Source organism: Zootoca vivipara, chromosome 7 (genome assembly GCF_963506605.1).
Source record: "Zootoca vivipara chromosome 7, rZooViv1.1, whole genome shotgun sequence".
Classification (NCBI taxonomy): Eukaryota; Metazoa; Chordata; class Lepidosauria; order Squamata; family Lacertidae; genus Zootoca; species Zootoca vivipara.
The window spans coordinates 66,303,985-66,319,285 of NC_083282.1; the positions used below are offsets into that span (position 1 = coordinate 66,303,985).

General features: G+C 43.1%; 2 protein-coding genes across 5 annotated transcripts in view; one reads left to right on the forward strand and one right to left on the reverse strand.

Annotated features, from left to right (window-relative positions):
* Window positions 1–10,256, reverse strand: part of NDRG3 (NDRG family member 3) — a 58,811-nt gene extending 48,555 nt beyond the window's left edge. The window contains exon 1 of the mRNA XM_060277231.1: window positions 10,004–10,256. The gene's annotated coding sequence lies outside the window, so the exon portion shown is untranslated. The remainder of the gene's footprint in view (window positions 1–10,003) is intronic.
* Window positions 9,608–15,301, forward strand: part of RALGAPB (Ral GTPase activating protein non-catalytic subunit beta) — a 60,157-nt gene continuing 54,463 nt past the window's right edge. For 2 of the 4 annotated variants that reach the window (XM_035121874.2, XM_035121877.2), the window contains exon 1: window positions 9,609–9,908. The gene's annotated coding sequence lies outside the window, so the exon portion shown is untranslated. Of the gene's footprint in view, window positions 9,909–15,301 lie in introns of all 4 variants that reach the window. The other 2 variants (XM_035121875.2, XM_035121876.2) reach the window with 2 other exon arrangements.

Consider the following 15,301-nt stretch of genomic DNA (forward strand, 5'->3'; position numbering starts at 1 on the left):
TTCGTAGGATCTGGCTAGGTTCTGAAATTAAAAATGGTGTTCCCCCAACTTGGTGCCTTCCAGATAGATATTATGGAACTACGAATCCCATCAGCCCCAGCCAAATACAACATTAGGAGGGCACCCTGTTGGAGAAAGTTCCAGAATGGAAAGTCTGAATTTGAGGGGTGAGGAACAATTTCAGATCCAACACAGTATAGTATGGATTTGCGTATGTAGAGAGGGTTGTAGTTCTAGGATTTCATTTTCTCAAGTAGTGCAGCCATTTCAGATAATTTTCTCAGGACAGCCAGAATGCTCTCCATATTAGTGATCATCTGTAACACTAGGCTGAGGAAGCCTCATTTATTGCCTGACCTACAAAAAGAACAGGATTGTTTAGAAAGGATTAAAGGGTCAATGGCCTTTTGCTGTCACCAGCTGAGCTGCAGCAGTATTATTTACAAGCTGATTTTACTCCAGAGTGATTACTATTGAAGATTTAAAACTATATACAGAATGTCATGGCTAGTGGAGTCCCCCTATACACAAGGCAAACACAGGAGAGTTGCCATACCACTATAAAAACACATAGCCCTATATATGTAGTGTAACTGTAATGAATGCAGGTCAGATGAGGACCAGGAGACCAACAGTAACATGAACTTTATAGAGCAGGTGGGATTTCCCCCTCCCAGCTCAACATAGTTGCAGTTGTAGAACAATAAAATGTGCATAGCACTTTGAGTATGAAATAGTGTAGTCCTTCCCTTGCACCGTTAAATTAGTGGGCAAAGGAGAAATCAACATACCCAACAGCAGTACAGAACAAAGCTGCCAAACCACATGTTCCACTGAAAAATCATGGGAACCCAAAGCCAACAAGGGCAGGCATTGCCCTAGGAGGTAAATTTGTTGGCTGAGTGATTACATTGGATTTGGAATAAGTCATAGTTTCAACTACCGGTAATGTATTGAATGGTTACAGTACAATCCTATACGTGCCTAATCAGAAGTAATCCCTGTTGACTTCAATGCGCCTCACTCTCTAGCAAGGTGCTAATTAACCAGTAGAAAAGCTATGGTGCTATTCCTATGAAGTAAAAATTACTTAAAGGTAAAACCTTAAGGATTATTATTTTAGTTTTTAAAATGTAATGCAGGGGCTCTGTAGAGATATTTCACACTAACTCCATGGCAATGTGGTATTCAATCATACTTTCCTTACTGTCAAAGCATGCAGATAAGTCCTATGACTGTTGTCCTTTTCACTAGTGATGATGTATTGTTTAGCCATTGATTCGAAGACATACCAATTAAACTATTCAAAAGCTAAACCAAAATAATGTTCGGAGCTTCTCCCTACTCTGTAAAATAATAACAAAGCCTGTTTTCAGAAACTATATTGATAGTATGTATGCTATCTTTAAGAATGAGAGTCTAAAGATAAGGGATTAGAATTAATTTGGTATGTGCTTTGGTCAGTTTTATTTTCTGGATGCATAAGCAGTAAAAAAAAAGACTGTGACAAAATCATAACTATGAATATTCACAACACAAGGCTCCCTGGATTTGGCTGAAGTGGAGAGTGCTTTTGCTGTCCGCATTAACCTAGTTTGTTAACCCTATGCCTAATTAAGCAAACTGCCTCCAGGAAAAAGAGAATGGTAATTAATTTTAAAATAGATAAAAGGGAGGAGGAGAATGCAATGTAAGAAATAGCCATGTTGTGAGGGTTGCAACCTACAACCAAGAATGCCGAAATAAATTAACAAAATCAAGGTTATGTAAAACAGGCTTTTATCAGTGCCAGTTCTAATGAGTTACACAGTATGGTGCAAGTAAAAAAAGGAAGCGGGTGGACCTGTCTTTACTGCACATAGATTAGAATCGTGGAGTTGGAAGGGACCCTGAGGGTCATCTAGTCCAACCCCCTGCAATGCTGGAATCCTGTCCACAGTCGTCCTGGGTGGGCTCCAACAACCAAACTTCTGGTTAGCAGTTATTGCCAACAGGAAAGAAGTCTCAAGATTGGAAAGCTTTAATTGTTGGAATCCTACATTGCAGCTTCCTCTGTACTTCAATTTCTCATTTGCTGATGCCTCATATATGCTGTTGGTCAGGGAATTCAGAAGGAATGGAGGAACTATTCTTAGAGGGGGAAACCCTGATTTAATTTAAAATCAGAAGAAATCTGGATTTAATTTAAAATCATGATAAGACATTATATTTCTTTAATTGGCTTGAAATTAAACTTGTCTCTTTGAGTTATGCAATATGCATGGCACAATCCTATGCATATCTACTTTGAAGTCCCCCACTGGATTCAGTAAGACTCACTCTCAGGAAAGTGTGCATCATATCCTACCCTCATGCTGCAGTCTGATAGCACTTACCTGGGAATAGGTATTTTGTGGGACATACTTCTGAGTAGACCTGTGTATAACCACATCTGTGGTGCATAAGCAACAGACATTGCGAGGTACCTGTGAGGATCCAAACTGTGAGGATCCAGTACCTGTGAGGATCCAAACATTAGAGAACTATGGTAAAAGCAAACCAATCAGAAGAGAAAGAATGACATCTGTTGACATCAAAGAGACATGAAATGTAGAAGTTCCTTGATACAATATGCCCCTCAAGCTTGTTTGTGCAATGTCTACATCCATAAGAAAATGTAGGCTGCTATCCTTAATTGACCCAGCCTTGCAAACTTTCAAGCTAAACACAAACGTTGATCAAATTCCAGGCCAGACCTGGAGGCAGGCAGCATACACACATGTATACATCATGAAGATGGTCCCATGCAGCAACGAGCCTTCTTTGAGGCTAATTGTGGCTTGTTATTTTATTTTGTTTTATTAAATTTTGTTTTATTTTATGACTCCCTTAAGCTGAAGATCTCAAGGTGGTTCACAGCATAAAATAAAAACAAAAACAAAATACATAAAAAAACCTTCCTTCCAGTAGCACCTTAGAGACCAACTAAGCTTGTCATTGGTATGAGCTTTCGTGTGCATGCACACTTCTTCAGATACCTTCAGATACCTGAAGAAGTGTGCATGCACCCGAAAGCTCATACCAATGACAAACTTAGTTGGTCTCTAAGGTGCTACTGGAAGGATTTTTTTTAAAAAAAATTTGTTTCGACTACGTCAGACCAACATGGCTACCTACCTGTAACAAAATACATAGTAAGAACAAAACAAAGACACATTTAAAAGTACAAAGAATGTTAATCAGCCAAAGGCCTGGTTGAGCAGAAAAGTTTTTGCCTGGTGCTTAAAGATGAAGGTGCCAAGCAAGCCTCCCAGGGCAGAGTATTCCACAAATGGGGAGCCACTGCAGAAAATACTTATGTTGCCACCCTCCAAACCTCTTGTGGTGGAGGTACACAAAAAAGGGCCTCAGATGATCACAAAGTCTAGGTCAGTTCATATGGGGAGAGGCAATCCTTGAGGTACTGCTGCACTCCTTAGCCACTTAAAGGCTTAGGCTTAGCCACCGTGTTTCTCCAAAAATAAGACACCGTCTTATATTTTGTTGTTGTTTAGTCGTTTAGTCGTGTCCGACTCTTCGTGACCCCATGGACCAGAGCACGCCAGGCACTCCTGTCTTGCACTGCCTCCCGCAGTTTGGTCAAACTCATGTTCGTAGCTTCGAGAACACTGTCCAACCACCTTGTCCTCTGTCGTCCCCTTCTCCTAGTGCCCTCAATCTTTCCCAACATCAGGGTCTTTTCCATGGATTCTTCTCTTCTCATGAGGTGGCCAAAGTATTGGAGCCTCAGCTTCACGATCTGTCCTTCCAGGGAGCACTCAGGGCTGATTTCCTTAAGAATGGATAGGTTTGATCTTCTTGCAGTCCATGGGACTCTCAAGAGTCTCCTCCAGCACCATAATTCAAAAGCATCAATTCTTCGGCGATCAGCCTTCTTTATGGTCCAGCTCTCACTTCCATACATCACTACTGGGAAAACCATAGCTTTAACTATACGGACCTTTGTCGGCAAGGTGATGTCTCTGCTTTTTAAGATGCTGTCTAGGTTTGTCATTGCTTTTCTCCCAAGAAGCAGGCGTCTTTTAATTTCGTGACTGCTGTCACCATCTGCAGTGATCAAGGTGCCCAAGAAGGTAAAATCTCTCACTGCCTCCATTTCTTCCCCTTCTATTTGCCAGGAGGTGATGGGACCAGTGGCCATGATCTTGGTTTTTTTGATGTTGAGCTTCAGACCATATTTTGCACTCTCCTCTTTCACCCTCATTAAAAGGTTCTTTAATTCCTCCTCGCTTTCTGCCATCAAGGTTGTGTCATCTGCATATCTGAGGTTGTTGATATTTCTTCCGGCAATCTTAATTCCGGCTTGGGATTCATCTAGTCCAGCCTTTCGCATGATGAATTCTGCATATAAGTTAAATAAGCAGGGAGACAATATACAACCTTGTCGTACTCCTTTCCCAATTTTGAACCACTCAGTTGTTCCATATCCAGTTCTAACTGTAGCTTCTTGTCCCACATAGAGATTTCTCAGGAGACAGATGAGGTGATCAGGCACTCCCATTTCTTTAAGAACTTGCCATAGTTTGCTGTGGTCGACACAGTCAAAGGCTTTTGCATAGTCAATGAAGCAGAAGTAGACGTTTTTCTGGAACTCTCTAGCTTTCTCCATAATCCAGCGCATGTTTGCTATTTGGTCTCTGGTTCCTCTGCCCTTTCGAAATCCAGCTTGCACTTCTGGGAGTTCTCGGTCCACATACTGCCTAAGCCTGCCTTGTAGAATTTTAAACATAACCTTGCTAGCGTGTGAAATGAGCGCAATTGTGCGGTAGTTGGAGCATTCTTTGGCACTGCCCTTCTTTGGAATTGGGATGTAGACTGATCTTCTCCAATCCTCTGGCCATTGCTGAGTTTTCCAAACTTGCTGGCATATTGGGTGTAGCACCTTAACAGCATCATCTTTTAAAATTTTAAATAGTTCAGCTGGAATATCATCACTTCCACTGGCCTTGTTATTAGCAGTGCTTTCTAAGGCCCATTTGACTTCAGTCTTATATTTATTTTTCCTCAAAAAAACACACGGTGGCTTATTTTCAGGGGATGTCTTATTTTTTTATTAAGTATGGTACAGTTTAACCTACAAAGTTAAACTGCCTATCACTATAGCATATTTTTGGGGTCTGGCTTATTTTCGGAGAAACACGGCAGGTCAAAATCATCACTTTGAAGTGGTCCCAGAACCTAAGTGGGAACAGATGCAATCGGGCTACTGATATGCTCAAACTGTCTTGCCCCGATGAGCAACTGAAGTTTCCAAACCACCTTCAGAGGCAGCCCCACCTATAACACATTGCAGTGATGTAACCTAGAGGTTACCAGAGCACAGGTGACGGAAGTCAGGCTATCCCTGTCCAGATAAGGGAGCAGGTGGGCCACCAACGAAAGCTGATGGAAGGCACTCCACGCCACTGAGGCTACCTGAGCCTCAAACCACCTTCAAAGGGAGTGTAAAACCCCATTAAGAGCAGGCAACCTCCCAGCCATCTGGCATAAGGAACCACCCACTAAAAATGCCTCTGTCTTATATGGATTGAGCTTCAATTTGCTGGCTTTCATCCAGTCCATTACCGAGGCAACACAACAGTCCAGCACATCTATTGCCATACCTGCAGATGCAAAGGAATAAGTAGAGCTGTGTGTCATCAGCATATTGCTGACCACCTACTCCAAAACTCTAGATAATCCCACTTAACAGTTTCATGTAGATGTTAAACAGCACAGGGGATAAAATTGAATCTTGAGGAACCCCACATTCAAGGCTCTACAGGAGCACTCCCCAAGCATCATTCTCTGGAAACAACCATCCAAGTAGGAAAAGAACCACCGCAAAGCGATGCTACCAACCTCTATCTTGGAAAGCCGCTCCAGAAGGATACCATGGTTTGTACTGAAAGCTGCTGAGAAGTCGAGGAGAATTAACAAGGGCACATTTCTTCTGTTTCTCTCCTGACTGAGGTCATCATACATAGCAGTTTCTGTGCCAAAAGCAGGCCTAAATCCGAAACTGAAATGTATCTGGAAGATCAGTTTCCTCCAAGACTGACTGGATCTTGTCTGCAACCACCCGCTCAAGAACCTTGCCCAAGAAGGGGAGATTAGCCAGTAGTTACTTAGATTTCCCAATGCAGGGAGGGTTTATTAAGGAATGGTTTTACCACCGCCTCCTTCAAGCAGGCAGCAACCACCCCCTCTCACAGGGAGGCATTAATCACCCCCCTGACCCAGCCAGCTGCCCCCTCCCTGCTAGTTTCTTTCAACCAAGAGGAGCAAGGGTTCAGAGTGCAAGTGGTTGCCATGACCGACCCAAGCACCTTGTCCACATCCTTGAGCCTTACCAACTGAAACCCATCCAGCACAACAAGACTAGACAGTGCTCTGGATTCCCCTTGAAATTCATGTGCTGTAACAGTGGAGTCAAGATCCCTGTGGATGCAAGCAATTTTATCCTAAAAATGCTTTGCAAACAAGTCACAGTGAGTCTCCAGTACTCTTTCCTTTCATGGAAACTGATCCTTTAAAAGACTGAAATCTCTTACCCTTTGGATAAGTGTTTATATGTGTGGGCAGAAAGAGTTTGAAACACAATGTTTTTCATAAAAAAAATCCTTCAGTAGCACCTTAAAGACCAACTAAGTTTTTATTTTGGTATGAGCTTTCGTGTGCATGCACACTTCTTCAGATACCATGTTTTTCATGTTTTGTGAAAGCAACATAGCAGAAATAGCAGCTTACATTTATGTTACAAGGTCAGCATTTTTACCGTTGCATTTTGCTTCCTGCTGATCATTTTCAAGTAAAATACCCTGAGAAAGAAAGTAAACACATCTCACACATAAAAAGGCTAGCATGAATCCAAATTTCTGTTTCCTAACGCCATCTAGTGTATGGCTTCTGTTCTAAAATATAGGAGGAAATAACCTACCAAGAGCTACCGTAATTCAATGCTTTTTAAATCAGGACTGTGTGGAATTTCCAGTCTGAAGGCATCTCCAAGGGGTTCCACAACTTTTAAAATCTCTTCACCTTTCCTTCTTGCACTAGCCTGTCATTCCCACTCTTAAGAGTGGGAATGTCTATATGTAACATGTGGCCTGGTCTTAGTACTACCGGTAACACCTTAAATTGGGTCTGGTAGCTCATTGACTGTTAGTGCAGGGCTTTCAGAACAGGTGTGCTACTGGAATGGTTTTATTGAAATGTATTGTTTTATATGTCTTTTTTGTAGTTAAGTGAAGAGTAAGTTAAATAGGTAATAATAATGATTTCTTAAATCGAATTTTCATCACAGCTTCTAGTAGAAATTACCTTTAACATCTAGATATTCTCAGTGAGGTATCTTTTAACTCCTGGGCCCACTTCTGTAATGGTAGGCGGAGTGCAGCTCCAGACTTTTTTGTGCTGACTGATGGGAGTTGTGGAGGGTATTTGGTTGGTGAAGGCTGTTCTGAACTTTCTTTTTGGGTTTTTTAGCCATCCGGTTTGGGCTTGTTAAAGTTATAACTAAATTCCACAATAGAATTGCTGTTAGGCTGAAGACAGCATAGTGTAGTAGTACTATCTACAGTATTCCCCCTTCTTGTTGGCTATAGTCATATGCCTTCTCAGACATTGCTTTTTATAATTGTTGTGCAAATGGTTTGTGCATCCATTATGCATGTGTTTAAAACATTAGCAAACTTTGATCTACTGTTGTATTAAAGGCAAGCTTTCTAACCTCCTTAAAGTGTGGTGTAATGGCAGTGTCAGCCCAAGACATTTTGGCACCTGAAGCAAACCACAAAATGCTTTCTCCCCTCCCATTAGGGAAGAAGGGGCGGGTTACGATTTACAATGTGACCAAATGAGGGGGGTGGAATCAAATCAAGTTTGCCTGACGGTTGATGTGGGAATCAAAGCCCATCATGGGTGGGAAAGAGGCCCATTCTAAATCATGACAGGTGGGTGCAGAGCCCAAGAGACTTCAGAGGGCAGCCCCATGGGCATAGCCATCAAGTAAATAAATAAAAATACTTAACTAAAAATAGAAATTGTAGCGATTTTAACAGATTTTCCTGAGCACTGGGGATCAATATAAGGTAATCTAAAACAACTGCTGTTGAGACATTTCATTCAAAATCTGCTAGACAGAGCCAGACAGAGGTTAATGACAGGTAGGTGTCTAGCCCCAGCCTAACATAAATCCTGCCTTTCTGCCTTCCTAACATAAAACCTGTGGGGGGGGGCTATGTCTGGTCCTTCAAGGGGCAAACCTTTGCACTTGCTGTGCTCCATCGCCACCTGCTTAGGACCCTTCTAGGAGCTGCTCCTTGCAAGGTCCCTAATTAAAGGCTTACTGTTCTAGGGGGTGCATGGGTGAGGGTGGGTCTTTGTCATTAAGCAAAGGTGTATTTGGATAGTATGGCTTTTTTTCTTTTTCTTTTTTACAAAATCACTTGCGAATTTGCTGACTTAAAATTTTTGCAAGCTGCTTGCTTGTTATTGCTTGAATTCTGCAAATTTGAAAACTTTTTGTGGGCTGTATTGGCGGCCTTTGGACCATATATATATATATAGTATACCACTAAGAGGATGAGATGGTTGGACAGTGTTCTCAAAGCTACCAACATGAGTCTGACCAAACTGCAGGAGGCAGTGGAAGACAGGAGTGCCTGGCGTGCTATGGTCCATGGGGTCACGAAGAGTAAAGGTAAAGGGACCCCTGACCATTAGGTCCAGTCGTGACCGACTCTGGGGTTGCGCGCTCATCTCGCATTATTGGCCGAGGGAGCCGGCGTATAGCTTCCAGGTCATGTGGCCAGCATGACAAAGCTGCTTCTGGCAAACCAGAGCAGCACATGGAAACGCTGTTTACCTTCCCGCTATAGCGGTTCCTATTTATCTACTTGCATTTTGACGTGCTTTCGAACTGCTAGGTTGGCAGGAGCTGGGACCAAGCAACGGGAGCTCACCCCGTCACAGGGATTCGAACCGCCGACCTTCTGATCAGCAAGCCCTAGACTCAGTGGTTTAGCCCACAGCGCCACCTGGGTCCCTGGCGCCTGGCGTGCTATGGTCCATGGGGTCACGAAGAGTAGGACACGACTAAACGACTAAACAACAACAACAACACAGCGGGGCTTACCTCCACGTAGACATGCACGCATAGGATTGCATTGTTAGGAATTTTAACAACAAGGTTGAAACAGCAGGACAAATTAAAAAGAACCCGTCAACAGCTATCAGTCAATCACCCATTTCCACCACCCTTCTGAGTGATACCCCCTCCCCACCTTTTCCCTACATACGGTAAGCGCCTGGGGACTTCTGCTTCAGTGTATCTGAAGAAGTGTGCATGTACACGAAAGCTCATACCAAAATAAAAACTTAGTTGGTCTTTAAGGTGCTGCTGGAAGGAATTTTTTTTATTTTGTTTCGACTACGTCAGACCAACACGGCTACCTCCTACCTGTAACTAAAAAGAACCCGGGCCCTTTAAAAGTGGCAACGAAAGAGCTGAGCAAGAACGGCCCTGCACCGCCCAAGCCTGCCTGAAATTTCTTCCCTTCGCCTTACTCTCCCACCGCTTTTCAAGGGAAATATCACACACGCACGCGTACTTCCGGTGGAGAACGACCGTAGGGGGAATATGAGAACTTATTTCGCGCAGCACGGAAGGTTCTCAAGGCGCGTGCGCGCCGTGTAGGGTGGAAACAGGGCTCTAGGGTGTGAATTTTCTGGCGCAGCCGGAAGTGTCCGAAGAGACCTGAGCGCAGCGTCCGATTTCTCTCCCGCACCCCCGCCCCTCACCCATTGCGGGCACTATGGAACCGGGAGCTTGAAGGAGGAGTTGCTTGCCTTTGCCCCAGACATGCTAGCCGACCCCCTTGGTGCAGGTAAGCGCGGCCAGGCGACACCCCCCCTCCGCAAAAGAACCACGGCCCACGACGCGCTCTCCCTCCGCTGGGCCCGCTCCCTCACCCGCTCTGACCTCTGCGCTCCGGGCTGGCTCGCTCCTTTATTATTCCCGGGTTGGAGGCCTCGACGCCCGATCCTGGCGCCTCCGTTCCCGGGAGGGTGTAGCCGGAGGCAGGGCGATGGGGGGTGGTCTTCTCCGGGCTGCCTCTCTCAACGGTGTGCGCGGTTGTGCTTGGCCGGGAAGCAGCTCCTCTTTCCCGGCAGACCGCTCCCGGGAGAAAGTGCTCCCTGCGGGAGAGGAGTTGCTCTTGCTTCCGGTGGATCCTGGAGCCCCCAGGGGACTCCCAGGCAAAGCTAGGCCCTGCCGAGGCGAAGAAGTATCCCTTTCCCCACCACCCTCTCGAGGAAGAGCCCCTACAGCAGCTGCCTGAGTGAGTTACGATTGCACTTCAGTTTGTAGTTGCTGCTGCTGGGCAAGGTTGAGCAGCTGGCAAATTCTGGGTTCATTTCTTCTCCCAACTCGGAAAGATGCTGACCCTGTGAAATGGTCAAACTCAGGTGGATGGAAACTGTACTGATGGCATGTCATCTTGGAGTAGCTAAGAGGGACTTGAGGTATAAATGGAGCTATGTGTTGTCATGAATTTGTTTGCTCCGGTTGCTGCTTTTACCTTTCGTCACTCTACGCTTTCTGCAAAAAAGAGGGGTAATTACCGGTATACCGGTAGTGCTCTGCTACAGAGTTGTTGTAAAAATCAGCAACGCTGATGTGCGAGAAGCACTTTGAAAAAAGCGCTATGTATAAATGCTAAGTATTAATACTGTTTGTGGAAAGAGTTTATTCCCTTCGAGCAGGGGAGCAGAACCTCTGGGTTATGGTTGGCTCTCAATGCCCATCAAGTCCAGCAAGCATAGCCACAGTCACAGATTATAGGAGTTATTGCTGAAAGCATTTGGAGGGCGAGAGGTTGGGGACGGCTGTCTCATTCCATTTGGGGCAGCTGTAGTCTGTAATCCAGTCTCTGTGTTTACTGCCTTTCATCCTAGTTGTTTGAAAACCTAACTTGAAATCCTGGCTTCTTTGAAGCTAGAAGTTATACTCTTACTGACAGGATTTTGCTGTTTTGCCTCATGCCTGAAGGCAAGCAGCCAGTTATTCTACTCACTGATTTCCCCAATTTAGTTGTTTTTTTTAAAAGTTACTGCTATGAAGATCCTGTTTTTACTTTAAAAAAGAGAGTAAAAAAGGACTGCTTTTCAAAACCTGGTAATGTAATATCTAGGACATATTCATAAAAAAAATAATTCAGTGTTGCACTCTTCTGATTGTTCTATCTGTGCAAGTATTGCACACACACCCCATGCAGTTCTGGGGGCTTTTCTGACCCTCCCCAAGCCAGTTTTATGGGCAGGGGGAGAAAGCCTCATTGTGCAAGTAGAAGTCCTTGTGCAAGTAGAAGTAGAATCCTGCCCACAATACCTGTGAATTTGTATGTAGTTATATATTGGGCATTGTTTTGTTTTGAAATTCTAAAAAATAAAAGTAAAAATGCAGTAATTAACTTAAGAACCTGGCAAATTATAGGCTCGGATCATGTGCACATATGCCATTTTCAGCCCTCAGCAACCCAATCGGAAAAAGTATTGAGTCAGAACACTTCTTGAAAGAGGATACATAAAATAACTTAAGATAATTGTTTCTTAGTACTCACTTTCTCTTGCAGATTAGCTGAATAGCATTTCTTCCCACTCTATATCCCTCCAGTGGTCTACATACCATTCTGAATATATGTGCCATTCTGAAGATATGCGTGAGCTGTGCCCAAAGCAGCTTACAACAAACATTCAAAATATCAAAATGCAAAGCCCATGGGGTGGGGTTGTTGCTCTTGCAAAAACATGCACTTGTGGTATTTCTGCTGCAGTGTGGTTGTACATCTATGAACAAAAACCCCCACATGAAGCAGATCAAAAATAAGTATACCAGAGAGTTTATGTCATTGTTCTTGTTATGTGGAAATGAAGAGCAAAAAGCAGATCATTGTTTGGAAGCACAATATAGTAAAATTTTGTAAGAGAGAATGGGGAAGGTGTCTACCTTTATGGCGTGGTACTGAAGTGGCATTTTTGCATACTCCCTCTCCTCCCATAACAATACAATGCACTAAGTAAGGAATCCTTCGGAGCACTATTCTTTCGCAAGCATAATGGTAGCAGACATAATGAACAAGAACAATAGAACAGTTATGCAAATGTTTAATAAAAACTCAGATTTGAGAAAAATAATGCAACATGTGGATGCATTTATTTTATAAACTTAAGACCCCAGATAAGCTGGAAGCAGGGAATGCTTTTTGTCAATTATGTTTAGTGCGTAGGCTGTGAACATTTGGAGGTCAGTTATCTTGCTTTATTTATCTGCTTTTTGTAACATGTAAGGTTTACTACTGTACAATAATGCAATTATGTGGATCTGCCTATTAGACTATTGTGCAGAAGGCCACTGCTAATTTCCTGACAGGGAGGTGGGAACATATTCAACAGATGTGGCAAATGCATAGGCTTGTTGTTTGCATCTCTGTCCAGCTTAAGCTTCTGGCACTTGCCCTTTAGAGCCTTTAATTGTTTGATACCTGAATACTTGAGAGACTCCCACTCTTGATTTGAACCTCCATACTGTCTGCGTTCTGTAGATTACATGCTCCTATGAGCCTCTGCCCTGTGTGGTTAGACTAGAAGTAGTCCCCATAATGTAATGGCCCTAATTTTTACCCATTTCAAGAGGTACAGTGTTAATCTCATTGCCTTCTTGAAGGTGTAACCATTTATCTTGGTAGGCATTCACAAAAAAAGGCTGTGTTTCTGATCTTACTACATTTTTGTTTTTATATTATGCTTATGTAAATGTTTGGGTTGTGTGAAGTCTGTTGATTTCAAGCAGACAGACTGCTTCGTAAATATGTTTAGGATTGAAGTGTGTGGCTCTGTTTGGTGTTATATATGGAGATTTAAAAGCTTAGAAATACTATCCTGGCTCCAATATAATCGGAACAATAATAAACAAATAGTAGTAGTTAAAATGTTCCTTAGGTGAGTTCTATAGGAAAATCTTACATTAAAAGCCCAAAGGAACCAGCTTCGAAAAGAAAATACTTGGCTTGCCCTCAAGGCTCTACAAACTTTGTTTGGAAAAGGCCAGCAGATTTAATTAAATCGTTATTACTTTTTTAAAAAAACAAAAACAAACAAACCCCAAAACTATTCTGTAGGACTAGGAGAAGATTTGGGCATGGTCAAGTAACCTACATATATTTTTACCTCCCTTCACACCAGCTGCCCTGGGAACTCTTGGGTTGAAAGGAGGAATACAAATTAAATAATAACTGAGTAGCCTCTCCTACAGCTATGTGTATAAGATATTCTCCATAATGTACTGGCCCTTTTCACCAGCTCCCTGCTCTAAAGCTCCTTCTAGAACTGGGGAGTTAAGAGTTTTAGGTGTTAGTACAGGGTCTGCTGGTGTTTGAGGTTTTTAAAACTCCATCCTCTTCTTCTTTCCTTCTTTCCTATCTTTTGGGTTTCAACCATTCTGCTTCTCAAGCTCTTTTGGCTCTCTGATCGCCCTTTAGTACTTGTCCTTGTGCCTTTTGTGATGTTTTCCTCAAAGTGTGCAATGGGGAACCTGTGGAGTGTGGACCTCCATATGTTGTTTGAATACAACTACTGTACTGCCATCCCTGAACATTGGCTGTGCTGCTGGGACTGATGGGGTTGGAGTCAAACAATATTTATAGGGCCATAGGTTCCCTATTCCGGCCATGTTACATGTTTGAAGAGGTTGCCAAGGAAGCAAGATGACACACAATATTTCAGTACATTATTACATTCTCCATTAGGCTATAATTAGATGTTTGGATTTTGGATGTTAAGGAACAAATTAACAGTGGCTGTGTTTGGACAATCATACCATGGCTTAATAATGTATGCATAGACCTTCTTGCCCCTGTACTTAGTCCCATGGCTCCCATTCTTTGTGTACCACAGTGAGCCAGGAAGTGCTCAATTGACCATAGTTGCCTGCTTAATATGAAATGGGAAAGGTTGCCTAGTTTGGAATGAGGTGGTATTCTAGATTAACTTCAAAAGACAGTTTAAAATTCCTGGCTTATTTGAAATCTGCTAATGACCATTTCCTATTTCAGCCAAAACAGGCAACTATGGTCAGTTAACTTAATGTGGTACAGCAAGAGTGGGTGCCATGGGGACCAAACTACAGCACACTGAGAGATTGGACTACCTGCATGTGCTTGGTCACTTCTCAGTTTAGCTAATAAAGATGAATTATAGTATTGCAAGACGCTGCCTATTTCTAAAGTTGGATTAATGTGTAGTGTACAAACTTTCAAAGTGAAGAAAAATCGGTTGGCATCCAATAGAACTTGTCTGCTTACACAAGTAGTACACCAATTAGGCATGGAGGGAAACAATTCCCTCCCTGCTTGCTGCAGTGCCCCCTAAATTGGGTTTAGAGAGTCCCCCAACCCTTCAGAACAGATTTAGGGGTGTGTGGTACTGCAGGGGGGGGAGTATTGATACCTGCCTGCCTCCCTAATCTGCTGGTGTTTTCTTTCTGTCAGCCGACAGTTACAGTAAAACCTGTATAATAATTAGCCTAACAGTAAGAAGGGTATAAAAATAGAATGACACCAGGGGGGAAATGCAACAGAGAAGAGATGAGCTTATATTAAAGGAGGACAAGAGGATGCTTGCTGAGTGGAGAGAATTCCATGCATCAAGGGCCAGGGGAGAGTGAAAGAGATGGCACCCACGCAGGAAATGGCACAAGGAAATGAAAGTTTAATAAGAAAATTATCGTTTTATGAATGAATTGGAGAAAGGAAAATGTAACTAAGACAGATAAGGGGTAAGATCAGGAAAATACTTGTAAAGTGAAACTTAATTGAGTCAGTAAAGGAAGACTGTGAAGCAGATGGGCTTGTGTTGCATGTCATGCTAAGCCAAATAATGGTAATGCATAATAAACCTATGGGTTCCCACAGGGCAGATTCTGGCCACTTTGCTCCTCTCCAGTCATTTCACTGCTGTGCTAAACCATAGTGTGGCTTATCATGTCATCTGAAGGTTAAGCTCCCTCCAGACTAACCATGAATTGTAACCAAGGTTTGTCTTAGCCAATTTATAATTAGCATATTTAAAGGACTACATGTTCTAATGATCCCACTTATTGAGGTACCTGGGGAGGTCCTGTTCTGTGTTCCACTATTGCAGCTGGGAAGTGCAGTTGGAAATGTGGAACAGTGCCTTCTCAGTTGTAGCAACCAGACTCTGGAACTTCCTCCTTCTCCTCTTA